Raw genomic sequence first — 17,942 nt, 5'->3', positions numbered from 1 at the left:
CCATAATTGAGGTCTATTTAGCACATCCTAGGAAGGTCCTTCTGTGTTCATTGTGACGCATATGTGTGTGGTTAGTTTCTTTTCCAGTAGTCTGGGTGTCCTCCATTTCTTTACACCCAGCAGGTAGAGACCTCGCTCCACATTGACCCATCAGCAGCATTTACTTTAAAGTATAATGGGAGGGAAACAAGGGAAAAGACAACTCTTAGTATAAGCAGGAAGCCTGGTTCATCTTGGAATAAGAGTAGAAAGTGAGTAGAAAGTATGATTTGGGAAGACCCAAAACCATATATCATAAGATCGGGTATGGTGATATATGGTTTGGGGCGGATACGCTGCAATATAAGGGTAGTAGGCCAGACAGTCGGCAAGATTAATGATATTTCAAGTTGTACAGTCAATGATTCAAATCAAAACGAATGTGATTAGGATGCTATCTTATACATTCCTAAAGGTGGACCTATATATTCTAGGGAAATATGGATATGGGCTCCTCCTGCTATGGAGGCAAAAACACTTGTGCCCCCATAAATCGTTTCCCTACCCTGGAAAAATGTTCCCTAGCAGGGTGCAACCAGTCTGCTTCCCGACGGAATCCCATGTGCTGTGGATTCTCTGGTCTGCTGTAGTATCCAGCCAACCTGATTGGAAGTCCACATTTCTGGACAAATTATGCCTGTGTGCTAATCGTCTGACATGAAAGAGAGAGGAGCCTAAATTCTTCAGTAGCTCCTGGCAGCCAATATCTGTTTTCTCTCGGCCCAGTCTATAGCCTCCATTAATATGATCACTGGACCAGCTTGCACAGATTGCCACCTTGGCCCGGATAGTGTGCTTAAGGAGACTGACTTAAACTCTGTAATGCACCTTCTCTCACCTTCAGCATATTGTCTTCAATTTCTCTGCTTGCATACATTCTCCATCTAAATATATCCAGAGCTATTGAAGGCTATTTAGACCCCATCTACACCGCTGTTTGGGTGTACTGATTCTTGCTCCAACAGTAAGACTAAGCCCAAAAGAAAGACACTTGTCAAGTCCAAAACCGCTACTCTGGCTGCCTGCGTTCACCTGCGGTTCAAACGTGCCTCGGGTCTAGGCCCTGTGACAACTATTTGTTGAGTCTTTGCCCCTTTTCCACGAATTTACCTTCAACTACATGGTTCCATTGATTTGCATAGACACTGATGCTAACTTCCATCGCCATTGCGTTTTAATGATACGTTTAAAAAAATGTTTTCCAGTTCCTCTTTATTATTTTTCTGACATTGGTATGGTTATTAACAATAAAATCTACTCTGGATCCCACATCCCCAGCCAATTTCTGTCCGATTCCACTTCTGCAATTTTTCATGAAGGTGCTTGAAACGGTAGTTGCACCTCACTTGGGAATTTCTTTAGAGAAGGCCTCCATTCACAAACCTTATCAACAAGGTTTTGGATCATCTATGGGTATGGAGGCAGTATTAGTATCAGTTATGGATGATCTAGCCAAAATACGGGACCAGCATGGGGTAGGTTTTCTAATTCTGCTGGACTTGTCAGCAGCATTTGACACCATTGACCATACCATCCTTTGCCACTGTCTCGATGAAGTGGGAGTCACATGCACCACCTTTAAGTGGTTCAGATCTTTTCTTTTTGATCAAACCCAAACACTGTCCCTCCCGCCATTTAGATCAGCCCATCTGCCCTAACCTGCAGAGTTTCACAGGGGTCTGTGCCCTCACACTTATTTTTTAATGTTTATGTTTGTCCTTTAGCCAATCTGATAAAGGATTATGGGTGTCATTTCTATACTCGTGCAGATGACACCCAGCTTATCCTGAGGGTGGATCAAGATCTTAACAAAGCCGCATCTTGTCTCTGTGGTTGTTTCGCAGACATTGGCTCCTGGATGAATGCAAACTGGTTAAAACTCAATGGAGAAAAAAACAAAGTCTTAGTAGTTGGTTCCCAGGTTTCCCGGTCCCCCTGGGATATGGCATTCCATCTCCTGGGTGTCCTTCCATCTCCGGTGGAGTCTGTAAAGAATCTGGCAGTCAAAATGTCATCTTCCCTTTCCCCAGACCTTCTGGTTGGCACTAGACATACACGGGTTTCTTCAAGCTAAAAAGCCTAAAAAAGATAATCCACTAAATACCCTCCGATTTTAGAGGACCAGTGGTTTCATCTGCGATCCTGGGAATTCTAGATTATTGAATCGCCATCTTGTTGGCTCAGCCCAAATACCCTCTCAGAAGATTACAAGTTATACAAAACTCAGCAGCCTGGCTTGTTACAGGTTTACCCAAGTACTCCCATGTTTCTCCAATTTTGGCCAAGCTTCACTGGCTTCCAGTCAAAAGTGGGATCAAGTTCAAGGCTCTTTGTATGGTTCATTGTGCACTACATGATCAAGGAGCCCTCTATCTTCGTGAGAGAGTGTTCCTTATGTACCTGTTAGTAACCTTTGCTTAGTTAATAATTATCTTCTTCTTGCCCCGCAGGTCAAGAAGGTAATTTTTGGGGGTAGGGCTTTTTCAGTAGCAGCCCCCTAACTCTGGAACTCTCTTCTCCTGCTTCTTAGGTCAATAGATAACTACCTCAGATTTCATTAGGCTCTAAAGATATTTCTCTATCCTAAATAGTAGACCTGTGTGCTTAAACTCATGCAGCCTGTCTAGATGATTGCTTCTTTTGGGTTTAACTTGTTTCAGCACCAAGATACCTCCGGGTGATAGTTGCACTATTTCAAATACTTATAACATAAATTAAATGATTATAGCATAAGTAGTACATCTTTACTTTATTTGGTTTGGGCATTACACTGTTTTACCTTTTCAATGGCATTGCTTGTGATTGGTTGTTACTTTCTCACACACAACAGCATCTACCTTAGATTAAGTTGTGATAGTGTCCAACAAATTGAAGGCTCCACTAAGCCCACTTTGAAGAAGTTCTTAGTATGCTCCTTTTCAGTACCTTTGACCTGGAGGTGTTGGGATATTTTCCATAGACTGTAACATATTCCTTAGCCATTCCCTTCTGGGTCACGGGAGAATTTCAAACAGACGTTGTTCAGTGTAAAAGAGTATGGCCCTCATTACGACCCTGGCGGAAATCGAAAAACGATGGCGGAAATGCAATACCGCCATCGAATAGCGCTCGGTGCGATTATGACCCGTCACCGTAAAGTACGATGCCATTAGCGACACCGTAGTGAACGCCAACGCTAACTGCACCAAGTACACGCACGCGCGCCATGCGAAACCGTAATCACCACCATGGCGCAACGGTACGCGAATTCTGACCCTAGCGGACATTTACCTAACGCCATCAAGCATGGCGGAAAGTACCATTCCGCCATGGTGAGAAGTACGGCAACGCGAACCAACCGTAAATGGCCCTACTGAGTGCCTGTACACCACTCCCTGGCCACATTGCACAACTCCTCGTAGGTGCAATGAAGTCACACAATGCAACCAGTGAAATGTACAAGTCACCCATGCATGCCAACGAACAAATGAATGTAGGCGCTCCAAGTGCCTTGTGAGTGGCCATCCATATTTGCCATGTCACCATTGCCGTACTGATGCAGCACAGGCACGTGAAGGTTCAAGTACAGCAATATGAACTGAAACATGAGACAAAACAACAACAGGCCCCCATCGCTTGACACCAGTGTAAGGCAACATTCAAAGCAGTATCCTGAGGGAGACTGCACCAGCCCTGTACCCTTGCCAGTAAACAAACCAACCATCAGCACAAGCATGTACCACACAAGTTGGCAGAGTGACTGAGCAGCCAGGCTCATCTCAAGAGGGGCCAATGGGAGCTGCAGGGCACAGATGGCACGAATACAGAAGCTATTCCAATGGACATGACCTCAGTCTCCCTCCAAGAAACGCACGCAAACACAGGCACCTGTGACCAGCCATATTCTGATAATCACATCATTCCACCAATCCACCTGGCTGACCGGCATCTGTTACACAAAAGCTAATCCCCCGCCCCTGAGCATGACATCATTAAAACAGTCATAATGGCAGCCCCTATCCCTGACCTCACTGGGCTTCGTAGGCAAACGCGCCAAGTACAGTACTACGCAACTATAACCAGAAGCCGGAACCCAATGCAGATCTACTCACAATACATCGCTCCACAAATAGGAATATGCTACATTACTTGCAAAGAATAACGCTACACGGTTAATATCATAATAGAAATTTAATGCACAACAAAATCACCAAGCCCATACAGCTATTAGGTCATGAACTCCAAAATACATTTCATTATTGTGGGCTGCATCCGCAATAAATGACCAGCTTCTGCTTGTGTGACGCCCTGTTCCTTCATGGTACACAGGGGCTACATACACGTTCAAAAAGGCAACATGGAAGCGCCTAGAACCGCAGGGCCGTCCCATTAGGTAGGCACTAGTCCAGCTGAAAGGTCGATATGTTGCTCCTAGCCACTAGTACTGCGTAAGGGCATGTGGCCCATTGGCGATCGTCCCATAAGATCGTAATGGTGCTCCACTGATTAACACGAAGCAGCAGGTGTCGGGAGTAAAAGCCATCTGCAGGAGTGGCATACAGATGGCAGCGGCAAAAGGGGAGGAGATACCTGTCACCCAAATGAAATGAAAAAGAATGGTATGGGCATCAGAACTTAATTTGAATTACTCACTTCAATGATCACACTAAATCTACAGCCATATGCATGTTAGCCCACTCAAAAGGATTATTCCCACCCAAAAATCACTTGCAAATCATAACTATATAAATCGAGGTGCATACACTATTACAAACGAGTCTTTGTGTGCATGCGTCTGTTAAAACAGAATCCATTAGATGGGATTAGTAACGTGCATAGACACAAGTGTTTGAAGGCGCGTCGAGACAGGGAGGGTTCAACAAGGGCAGATAGACGATGGTCCCACTATGGCAGCTCTGCATCACATAGCGCAGGGGAAGTGGATAGATTCCAAAAAGCCATGTACATGGTAAACTCTCAATTAAATCATCTGTCCATGCATCCATACATCATACCCTCATCCCGGTATGAAAACGCCTGATTATTTACTCACATAACATGTGAAATTTCCATTGAGTCTGTGCGTAATGCAGTCTGCAAAATCCACTGTGCTCCAGCCCGGAATTCTAGTGTTGTGAAGTAACATGTATTTGGGAACGTCCTGCCTTATCGTCCACTACGCTATTGCGCATCCCATACTATTCATATCAATCATTGCATTCTCGCCATGGCCCCTGTCCCAAGGACATTAAACAATAGAACTTTCTATCTGCAGTCAGACCTGTGGGCGTCTCCTCGCCGCTAGCTGAAAACCGAAAGCGCTGTCCTTCGAATTCCTCATTTGCAACATCACGTCGAAAAGGCATCTGTGACCACTTGAAATCACAAATTCATCCATGTAGTGCGGCAGTGTGTGAAAATGGCAACTGGCTTCACTCACAAATGGGACGCCCCGCCCGTCGGTGAACCTCGGTACAGTGCTGCATGAGGGTCCAGCGTTAATCGAGTACTACATTCCACTGACCCTTCACAAGTTTGTTCGCGACTGTAAAGATAGTATGTGAAACAATGGGGCCATAGCAGAATGAACATATGAACCAATATTCCACTGCCATCGGGATTAAATACATGATTGTAATAGCAAGATGCCATGCGTCGAATTGCAGCGTTGTGTGCGGGACGTGCTCGCCCAAAGGGGATTGCAGCTTGCACAGGTGGAATGAATCACCACAGGTGGAGGCTATACTGCCTGAAAACACATAAATTGCACACCCAACCCCCTCCCACAACCACACCCACTCCAAAATGCTACCGGCAGGACTAGCGATGTTGGCCCTGGGGGACCTGATAGCACTGCAAGTACTCCAACTTCAAGAAGAAGACGAACACCAACTACTACAACAACCGGCCGCACAGAGGAGACGGAGGAGGAGGAGGAGGGCAAGGCAGGGCCAGCAAGGCCCACCAGCACAGCCACTACCACCACGCAGGCAGCCTGCAATCCCACGCCTCCGAGCTCATCCGTTCAACCTCACTGATGAGCAGATCCACACCCTCTACCGTTTGGACCGGGACACCATAACCGCCATTGTGGACATGACACACGCTGACCTTGCCAGCATGATAGATAGCCCAACCGCCATCCCACCCCTACTGAAGGTGGTGTCTGTACTACACTTCCTGGCCACAGGCACCTACCAGCACACAGTCGGACAGTTGCATGGCATTTCACAGCCACTGTTGTCATGGACACTATCGCAAGTGCTCGATGCCCTCCTGAAGCACGCAGACGACTACATCTCTCTACCACGCTCGGAGCAGGAAATTACGAACACAAAAGTGGGATTCCATGCACTTGCCGGCATACCGGGTTGCATTGGTGCCATCGACTGCACCCATGTGGAATTGGTTGTGCCACATGCCATGGAGGCCCAGTACCGCAACCGAAAACAATATCATTCTCTTAATGTACAAATGGTGTGTGACTCCAACAGGATCATTACACATTGTTGTGCCCGATTTCCTGGATCAACTCATGATTCTATGGTCATGAGGAACTCTACAATACCACGCTACATGGAGCGACACGCAGGGAACAGATCCTGGCTACTCGGTGAGTCTCATTTCATGCATGATAATGTGGGGTATGTGATGCGGCAATGACCTGGCAGGAAGGGGGGGGATGCGTACGTAGCTATGTCATTCCACAAACATCCTTTATTGTCCACATACAGGTGATGCCGGGTATCCACTGAAGAGATGGCTCCTTACACCACTCCGGAACCCACAGAACCAGCATGAGGAGGACTACAACCATGCCCACTCACGTACCCGTGTAGTCATAGAACAGGCATTCGGCCTACTGAAGGCTCGTTTCCGCTGCCTCAGCAGGTCTGGCGGGGCACTCCTGTACCGCCATGAGAAGGTTGCAAAGATGGTCATGGCATGTGTCATGCTACACAACATGTGCGTACGTAGAAATGTGCCCATGCCCCCTGACGCAGAACTGCAAGCACCTGAAGATGGTCATGATGAGGGTGGGGATGTGGCAGCACCTCAAGGAGTCTGCGAGGCACAGGAGGGCTGTGAAATTCGTCAGATTCTCATAGATTCATGCTTCTAGCACTCACGCCTGGTGGCTGATACATGGACACGGGACTTGTGGCACTGTGTGTGTCTGGAACATGCACAATATGGACTGTACGCCTATAAAGGCCTCGTACACAAAGATCAATGTCCACACATCTCATTGGATGATTGTGAAATGTTTATAGCATATGTGAAATTATGTTACACACCCCATCGACCCGCCACCCAAGAAAGCCCAACACGCCCCCTCCACCCTCCTACCTCCCCCCCGAACACCAGTGTCCAAAGATGCTCATTGTCAGTGGGCAGACGCTATTGCAAGCCCCCTCTCCGGGTATCAGGGGCACCCCTGCCTGTGGAGCGCAGGTTCCTCCCAGATCTACGTTGGGGGCTGCCCTGGACGGAACTTGCAACGGATGATGTCTCTGCCTGCTCACGTCCATGCATGTCCCTAAGGGTTTGTGAGAGCTCAGTGAGCACACGGCGCACAGCGGCAAGTTCAGCACATACGTCTTTGGACGTCGCATGCAGTTCCCCCCTCAGGCTCTCGGTGCTTCTCTCCATTTGTACCCTCAGGCTCTCGGTGCTTCTCTCCATTTGTGCCCTTAGTGTCTCTGTGCTTCTCTCCATTTGTGCCCTTAGTGTCTCTGTGCTTCTCTCCATTTCTGACCTAAGTGTCTCAGTTGATGTTTCTATGGCTGCCTTAGTACCCCCACATTCATCAGCATGCTCCTTGAGGAGCGTGGCCAGTTGCTGCTGTTGCACGATCACCTGGTTGTGGGACTGTTACCTCTGCTGGGCCATGCCCATTTGCGGTGGTGTCACAGAGGGGCTGATCACCTCATGTTGCCTTGCCACAGGGCTTGTGGGGGATGGCCAGTCGTCGTCTTGTGGGTGCCCCTGCGTGGTATCCTCATGGTGTACGGGATGAAACAAACAGGGGGATTGAGACAGGTCATGGATGGATCCTACATCGACAGCACCGTTTTCTGTGTCGGAGCATGCTGCCATTAATGCAGTGTCACCTATGGTGCTGCTGCCACCAGAAGCAATGCCTTCTGTGGCATCCATTGGGGGGACCTGTGGTGCTGCTGTTGTGGGCATGCTGGCTGCTGGGGTGCCTGTTGAAGTCCCCTCCTGTGTGCTGCCACTTGATTTGTGCTGCTGCCGTGTCTTGATCCGTGCAGCTGAGGTGGAGGGTCTTTGGCCGTTGGTCTTGGCCCTCTTTGCAGGTGTGCTGGTAGGGGTGTCCTGAAGCTCGTCGTTTGAATCGGACCCTGTGGTGGAGTAAAGGAGGGCGAGCGTTATTTATGGGTCTGTGGAAATTGGAATGGCAATGTATCACATGCATTGGGGTGGTACCTGAGGGTGATTTGGGTCAGGGCCTTGGAGATGGTTTCATTTTTGTGTGGATTGAGGATGCAGTTGTTTTGCAGCCTGCAGTTAGGGTGTGCATGCTGCACGTGTAGAGGGTGTTTTTAGGATTTTTAATTATTTATGTATTTAATGTGACTTTTAAAGTGCGCTATCAGGCCAATGTATGTGGACGTTCTCCTGGACATGTGTTTCTGTTGCACTATGTGGACACATGGTACTTCACATGATTGGACATTGTGGATTTAGCATTGTTTTATTTGGCCCACCTACCTGATTCTTCGGATGTCTGCACTCCTTTTTCCATCCCTCCGACTCCCTCTATACTCTCCATTCCAATGGTGGAGGCACAGATTTCTTCCCAGGGGGTCAACTTGATGGGTGATTCCGATCCTCCCCCGGTAGCTGTGGCAATGTTACGGTTGGCTGATAGTATGCTCCGTACGCGTATCCGCAAGTCGTCCCATCGCTTTCTGCATTGCTGTGGGTTGCGGGGTGCGGTCCCCACCGCACTTACCCGCTGTGCCACCAGGGCCCATATGGCCTTCTTGTTCGCAAGTGCCGTCCTGGTCATTTGCGTCGAGAAGACGACGGCAGCATTCTCCTGGAGGGTCTCTGTGAGCACGGTGAGTTCCTCATGGGAGAAGTGGACCTGCCGCTTGCGGTCGCATGCTTTTTTCGCAACTTTTCCCATTTTTATTGTTTTCACTAGGGTGGCTAACGGGTTGGGATGTGTCTCAGGGTAGGATTTTTGATGGTTGTGTTGGGATTCTGATTTTATAGGTGTACGGCGTGCTGTTTCCCGTTCCGGGACCATGTTTTTACTTCCGTTTCCGTATATTTACGGTCACCGTATTTTGCGATTACCGCTCATTACAGTGACCGCTATGATGGGTGGCGGAATTGCACCTAGGGCGCCGTACGACGGCGGTGAGGTGCGTTTTGGGGACATTTCCGCCATCGCGGACTTTGCACTTCCGCCATGGCGTAGTGCTCGTGCCCGATGGGTCAGAATTAGCCGCACTTTACTCCGTCGTGCAATGGCGGAAACGCTATTTACGCTATGGCGGTCAGGTCAGTTACTTTCCGCCAGGGTCGTAATGAGGGCCTATGTTCTGAAACCCAAGTGGCTGGGATGATCATCACAAGGCCGCAATTTAGCAGAGTGGTGTATTCTGAGGAGAACAATATAGTTTGTGATAGGTTTATTAAAACAACTGGAATCAAGCCATGAAGGTTATATCAGTCATCTGATATAAACAATGGGTCTCATTCCGAGGTAGGAGGTAGCCATGGTGCAATTAGCACCATGGCTACCCCCTTACCGCATTCTGGGTCAGGGTTCCCGAAATAGGGACTTACCGGGTCATTGCAACCTTGGAGGACCCGGTAAGTCCCCATTCCGGGAACCATTCCCCATTCCCATTCGAGCCCCCATAGGGCTCAATGGAAATGGGGATGGAGCTAATAACGGTACCGCAATTTGCAGTACCGTTATTAGCTCTGAAGTCCCTTAACAGGTCCCATCCATAACACCTGGTAAAACCAGGCGTTAAGGAAGGGACCCTCTAAGGGACCTTGGAATAGGGTGGTAAGGGATTACCGGCACCGGTGTCCTTACCGGTGCCGGTAATCCCTTACCACCTACCTCGTAATGAGGCCCAATGTGTTATAAGAAAAGGTGAATTGGTGGCAATGCAATTATCAGCAAAACAAAAATGGGTTTATAGTAAAATGCATGTTCTGCCAGGGACAGATTTGCTCTAATCCTAGACCATTGGCTTGGTGCAAAAATATATTGAATTATTATATTAATAATTATTGAATTCATATTAATATGTTTTTCGCACTACGGCAATTGATGTCCTACCGCTAATTGCAGTTGCACCATAGCACAGTTTCTCGAAAAGCCCCTCCCAGCACCCTTGCTCCCACCAAGTGGCTTCAGAACTGCTAATCTGACCAACATAAAACTACCACTGCTACTCCAGTCTCTCTTCCATGAAGGCTTCCAGGTATTCTGATAGCTTGGCTTTTTTCATTCTAATATGCCCTTTTTTTAACCTTTTTGTAGTGTTATAGTGTGCAAATACATGTTTTTTTGCTCTTCTATACCCATATTCCTGGGGTATGCTTTTCTGACCGGCCACTGCGTTGCAGGCAGAGTTCATGCAGGCAGAGTTCATGCTGGCAGAGTTCATGCTGGGTTGCTGTTTGCAGAATAGCTTCTCCGTACACCACAGGTAGCGTTGCTCAGACAAGATTCCCGTGGTTAAGCTTCTGGGCCAAGCACACTGAACTGGCCAGACTAACCATCAGACAGCAGGAACATATAAAGGGGGAAAAAATCTGTTTTCGGAGTGAATAACAATTGAACAAGGGCTTCCTAGAATTTGTAAAAGTATCTTCTTATGAAAGATACAACTCTACATTTTAACCTCCCTTGTAGAGACAGTGGGAGAGAATGGTTATGTTTTCAAAGAAAAGGAAAACAATGGCACTGTTTAGGACATTCATTTCCCTGAGGGGTTTGCAAGCAGCTAAAAAGCTCTTTAGTTAAAGAGTTCCTAAGGGAACACATAATTCTACATGCAGTCAAACAGCCGAGCACAGCAGAAGGAGAGACACACATTTTGCTTCTCCCTCAACACCTGGTGCTTCTTGCCACCCCAGGCAAGGAGCTGGATATTAATGATCCGCTCGGAATGGAAAGACATGTCAGCTGTTCAACAGCTGAGAAGAATGCTGTGATTATATTTACAAACAAGCTGTTAAAAAGGATGGCACTTTTTATGAGTGTGAAATGCAGTTTTTTCAACAAGAAACTTAGACAAAACTTTAGGTGGACAGGACCTTAATAGTCCTTTCCAGCACCGTATGACTGTAAGAGTAGCATTGATAGGGTCCACTATTTCAACTCCCTGATTTCCAGGGCCTTTTGTTACAAAGGGCCTCATACGCAGTCAGTGGTAACCCACCTGTGCTTCCGGCGGGTTGCCGCTGGCCTCGTAATACCGTAACACAGTTTCTGCCGCCTGAAATCCCGGTGCCAATAGGATATTACAAGTCATGGCAGGCCGGAATGTCAGGTGGTGTGAATTGAGTCCCACAGGAGTACACCGGAATGGGGAAATGGAAGTACTGGCACCATTGCTAATGCTGCCGGTGCTTCTGTGAAAACCAAGCCTGCAGGGGCCGGTGCTCCTGCCAGGAGCACCAGTCGCTGCAGGCATTCTTGTAATCTGACAGTCCGGAAAGAGTGCCAGTACGTTGCTACCGGCACCCTTATTTCCGGACCGCCAGACTTTTAATGAGGCGCAAGGTCTGACAAACTGTGGCTGGTAGAGATAATACGTGTAAGTCTGCTTATATGAGAGCAATGGCATGAGATCGAGAAATATTTCAGAAATCGAGTAATTTCTTGTGTATTTCGAGCCAGAATTTGTTAACATCGCACTCATGTTGGTTATTTATAATTTCATGTTATATTGATGGCATCTCAATGCAGTTTACATATTCTTCCTTTAGTGCTATATATACCACAAACACATAAAGTAGAAAAACAGGTTTTTAAAATGAGTGACGAACACTACCAATAATATCTATAAAAAGGTGCTCTTTAAATGTCGTGAATACTAACCTTAAGGTACCAAACACTGAGTCCCTGATACAATTGTCAAGTATTGGTGTAATAAAAATTAGTGGACTGGTTGGTATTAGACAAATACTTTATTTCCACTGATTTCCTCTTTTTCATTTTACTTTTTCACTCATTCATAGTGCATTATTATGTAATGGTATGCACCTAGGGTGGGTTTGTATGCAGTGCCTGTGTTGTATGGCTATTGTGTTGAATTGTATTGCATGGGTGTCATTCAGAGAGTACTACTTTGAGCGTATTGCTGGTCATGGAGTGCTCATGTTTGCAGTGCACGCTGTCAATGGTTATTGTGGTGAATAGAATGTCGCCCCTGTTATTCCTAGTGTATTACTCCCAGCATGTTGTTGATAGTCATGGCTGGGGTTGTATATATTTCCTTTTGTGCATGGCTATAGTGCAAAATCCAAAGGTGTGATTGGCCGATAGCTTTTCGGAACTTCTTTACAACCTTTTTCAAACAGCGGCAAAGTTTCTGCTGTGGTCCCTGATAGAGGAGCAATAGCCAATTCATTAGAAAGACGCCAAAGGATGGGAGCCCAAGCATCTAATATAGCTTTAAATAGATCAATTGGAATTGTGTCTGGGCCTGGGTCTTTGCCACTGCTTTGACTTGTATTTCTAACCTCCCTGATAGGGAATTGTAATACCTCAGTGCTACCGTCACTTTAAGAAAGACTTTTTCACTCAGATCTTTTTAGTAGGCGAACTTAACCATAACATTTCCCAAACCAAAGTTTCTTCACTGCATTTCAATGATTTCTTTTTATTTAATTTTAATGATATGCAATATCATATCTGCAGGCCCCAGCAGGCATGGCTTGTGGCCATGTCCCAATGAGCAGTATGCCCAGGGTATGTAATTTGGCCAGGTCCCTGGCCCCAACAAGCTGCCCTAAGTCGTGTACTGCAGCCAGGTCTAGCAGGCACTTTACAACCATTGCCGATCCGTGAGCCACTGTCCAAAACCAGCAACCACTTTAGTCACTTTGTTCAGGGTGTTGTCTTTGGACAAGCCGGATGCCACACCAAGCCACACAAATCAGCCACTGTCCCATTAGCAGGTTCTTATAGTTTGTTGTAGTGGGTGTAATGGGGAGAGAGGTGTTATAGCTTGATGTTGCTTTTGTCATGCTCACTTGAGTATCCAGTGGCTATGATGCCAGTGTGCCTGTGAGGTCAGAATGGAATGTAGGATGCTTGTGGAGAGGTGAGGGATCCAGAAGTGGCAGTAGGAGACTGAGAGCTGGCTGGAGCGGTGTGGATGGCCAGGGCATGCTGTATGGTAGTTATGTTTCATTGTAGGCTGTGGTGATTTCTAGGTTTTTAGACATGTTTCTTGTTGTTTTTGTCCAGTACTGGTCTAGTAATAACGTTGGTGACTTTACTTTATGAGGTCATGGGTGGCGTTTTCTTGGTGGCCACTTGTGAGTTGTAGTGGGGGACATGTGTATTCATGTATTACGTTGGTTTTGGATAACGTTTGAGTGATCAATCTATTCATGGTTTGCATTAGGATTGGGGGTATGTTGTTTTCCCTTTTCAGTCTTTACTGCTGGTGTTTTGGTGTAACGCAAGGGGAGTGATATAGTTTGGTATAATACGTGTAACAGGGAGAGGTAGTGTAGTTTGATATTAATAATGCCATGTTCACATGAGCATCCAGTACCTGTGATGTCAGTGTGCCTGTGAGGTCAGAATGGAATGTAAGATTCTGGTGAAGTGGTGTGGGTTCCAGGAGTGGCAGTTGGAGATTGGAAGCTGTCTGGCACGTTGTAGTGCTTGTCATTTACTTTCATTAACCTGTTTGTCCGTGGCATGTGAGAACCACCAATCCACCCACGGTAGTTATGTTACTCCCATACAACGTTTGTAAGACACGGGCCACATTGTTTGGGTGATCTATGAAAGCCTCATCAAAACAGGTTCATCCCTGTTCCTCTAAAACCATTAAGGATAACATCAATACCCTTGCTCCGGCCCTCGCCGATTTCTGCAACCATTCTTTTGCCTCTGGATCTTTCCCTACCACCCTGAAGCACTCCCTCGTGCATCCTCACCTCAAGAAGCCCATAGCTGATCCCTCCTGTCCTTCTAACTACCAGACAATTTCTATTACTCCCTTTTTGGGGAAGCTCCTGGAAAAGCTGGCCATCTCCCAGCTGTTAAGGATTTCAGTCAGGTGACACACCCTGGTCTCAGCCTAGTATGCAGCGCACAACTGAAATGCTTATTTCTTTATATAGAGATTCAGGGGGTAATTCATAGAATCCAGCGCACAAGTGGCGCATGCGGCTGGCGCACAGTGTGCGCGTGCGAATCCCAGCGCCAGCCGCGTGCGCTAAAATCCAATTCCGCGCACAGCGTAATCATGGATTCCAGCCACCAAAACCAGCCGTGGCGCACAGTGGCGCAGCGACCCTGCAGCAGCGCCAGTTACGCCCCCAAGAACGCCTCTCGCGCAGGGAAAAGCCATCAATATACCCAATCCAGCGCAAAGGGCTGCGCTAACCCTGTACCAGCACAGCAAGGGGGCTACGTGTATCACTGGGGTGCTCGGGAAGTACCTCACGCGATTCCATCAGGGTACATGTATTTCGGGGTGCACGTGAAGTTCCACACGCGATATCAGCAGGGTACGTGTATTTCAGGGTGCATGGGAAGTTACACACGCGATTTCCGCAGGGTACGTGTATTTTAGGGGTGCGCGTGAAGTTCCACACGCGATATCAGCAGGGTACGTGTATTTCAGGGTGCAGGGGAAGTTACACACGCGATTACAGCAGGGTACATGTATTCCAGGGGTGCGCGGGAAGTTCCACACGCGATTCCATCAGGGTACGTGTATTTCAGGGGTGCGCGGGAATTTCCACACACGATTGGGCCCGTGCGAGCAGGGTACGCGTATCTCAGGGGTGCGCGGGAAGTTCCACACGCGATTCCATCAGGGTACGTGAATTACAGGGTGCCGGGGAAGTCTCACACGCGAAATCAGCAGGGTACGTGTATACCAGGGGTGCGCGGGAAGTTCCACACGCGATTCCATCAGGGTACGTGTATTTCGGGGTGCGCGTGAAGTTCCACACGCGATATCAGCAGGGTACGTGTATTTCAGGGTGCAGGGGAAGTCTCAAACGCGATTACAGCAATGTACGTGTATTCCAGGGGTGTGTGGGAAGTTCGACACGCAATATCAGCAGGGTACGTGTATTTCAGGGTGCAGGGGAAGTTACACACGCGATTACAGCAGGGTACGTGTATTCCAGGGGTGCGCGGGAAGTTCCACACGCAATTCCATCAGGGTACGTGTATTTCAGGGGTGCGCGGGAATTTCCACACGCGATTGGGCCCGTGCGAGCAGGGTACGTGTATACCAGGGGTGCGCGGGAAGTTCCACACGCAATTCCATCAGGGTACGTGTATTTCGGGGTGCGCGTGAAGTTCCACACGCGATATCAGCAGATTACGTGTATTTCAGGATGCAGGGGAAGTCTCAGACGCGATTACAGCAGGGTACGTGTATTCCAGGGGTGCGTGGGAAGTTCCACACGCGATTCCATCAGGGTACGTGTATTTCAGGGGTGCGCGGGAATTTCCACACGCGATTCGGGATGTGCGAGCAGGGTACGCGTATCCCAGGGGTGCGCGGGAAGTTCCACACGCGATATCAGCAGGGTACGTGTATACCAGGGGTGCGCGGGAAGTTCCACACGCAATATCAGCAGGGTACGTGTATTTCAGGGTGCAGGGGAAGTCTCACACGCGATTCCAGCAGGGTACGTGTATTCCAGGGGTGCGTGGGAAGTTCCACACGCGATATCAGCAGGGTATGTATATTTCAGGGTGCAGGGGAAGTTACACACGCGATTACAGCAGGGTACGTGTATTCCAGGGGTGCGCGGGAAGTTCCACACGCGATTCCATCAGGGTACGTGTATTTCAGGGGTGCGCGGGAATTTCCACACGCAATTGGGCCCGTGCGAGCAGGGTACGCGTATTTCAGGGGTGCGCGGGGAGCACCACACGTGAATTGCATGTGTGGGTCCTCCCCGGTGTTCCCTCTACACCCTCCACGGCCCCTGCAGGTGGCTCACACCACAGGGGCCTACCCTGCACATGTCCTGCAGGCACCCCATCCACCATGGCCATGCCCCCCAGCCAACCCACATGTCAACTTGCACTACTGCCCACCAACGCATGTCCCCCTGCACCCCCAGCCACCAGGGGCACCCTCCACAGGCCCCCACCCATGTCTCCCAGCACCCCCACCCCCCAGCAGTGCAGGGGCACCCACCACCAGGCCCCCACCCATGTCTCCCACCACCCCCACCCTCAGCCACCAGGGGCAGCCTCCACCAGGCCCCCCACCCATGTCTCCCAGCACCCCCACCCCCCAGCCACCAGGGGCAGCCTCCACCAGGCCCCCACCCATGTCTCCCATCACCCTCACCCCCCAGCCACCAGGGGCAGCCTCCACCAGGCCCCCACCCATGTCTCCCAGCACCCCCACCCCCCAGCAGTGCAGGGGCACCCTCCACCAGGCCCCCACTCATGTCTCCCACCTCCCACCCCCCCAGCACTGAGGGGCACCCTCCACCAGGCCAGGCCCCCACTCATTTCTCCCACCCCCCGACCCCCCAGCACTATGGGGCACCCTCCACCAGGCCAGGCCCCCACTCATGTCTCCCACCCCCCGACTCCCAGCACTGTGGGGCACCCTCCACCAGGCCAGGCCCCCACTCATGTCTCCCATCACCCCCACCCCCCAGCCACCAGGGGCAGCCTCCACCAGGCCCCCACCCATGTCTCCCAGCACCCCCACCCCCCAGCACTGTGGGGCACCTGCCAGCAGGCCCCCACCCAGGTCTCCCAGCACCCCCACCCCCCAGCACTGTGGGGCACCTGCCAGCAGGCCCCCACCTATGTCTCCCAGCACCCCCACCCCCAGCACTGTGGGGCACCTGCCAGCAGGCCCCCACCCATGTCTCCCAGCACCCCCACCCCCCAGCAGTGCAGGGGCACCCTCCACCAGGCCCCACTCATGTCTCCCACCCCCCACCCCCCCAGCACTGAGGGGCATCCTCCACCTCCACCAGGCCCCCACTCATGTCTCCCACCCCCCGACCCCCCAGCACTGTGGGGCACCCTCCACCAGGCCAGGCCCCCACTCATGTCTCCCACCCCCCCGACCCCCCAGCACTGTGGGGCACCCTCCACCAGGCCAGGCCCCCACTCATGTCTCCCATCACCCCCACCCCCCAGCCACCAGGGGCAGCCTCCACCAGGCCCCCACCCATGTCTCCCAGCACCCCCACCCCCCAGCACTGTGGGGCACCTGCCAGCAGGCCCTCACCCATGTCTCCCAGCACCCCCACCCCCCAGCACTGTGGGGCACCTGCCAGCAGGCCCCCACCCAGGTCTCCCAGCACCCCCACCCCCCAGCACTGTGGGGCACCTGCCAGCAGGCCCCCACCTATGTCTCCCAGCACCCCCACCCCCCAGCACTGTGGGGCACCTGCCAGCAGGCCCCCACCCATGTCTCCCAGCACCCCCACCCCCCAGCAGTGCAGGGGCACCCTCCACCAGGCCCCACTCATGTCTCCCACCCCCCACCCCCCCAGCACTGAGGGGCATCCTCCACCTCCACCAGGCCCCCACTCATGTCTCCCACCCCCCGACCCCCCAGCACTGTGGGGCACCCTCCACCAGGCCAGGCCCCCACTCATGTCTCCCACCCCCCCGACCCCCCAGCACTGTGGGGCACCCTCCACCAGGCCAGGCCCCCACTCATGTCTCCCATCAC

The sequence above is a fragment of the Ambystoma mexicanum genome, chromosome 3q (assembly GCF_040938575.1).
Source record: "Ambystoma mexicanum isolate Mex_15411 chromosome 3q, UKY_AmexF1_1, whole genome shotgun sequence".
Lineage (NCBI taxonomy): Eukaryota > Metazoa > Chordata > Amphibia > Caudata > Ambystomatidae > Ambystoma > Ambystoma mexicanum.
Note: the sequence above shows the minus strand (reverse complement) of the source record.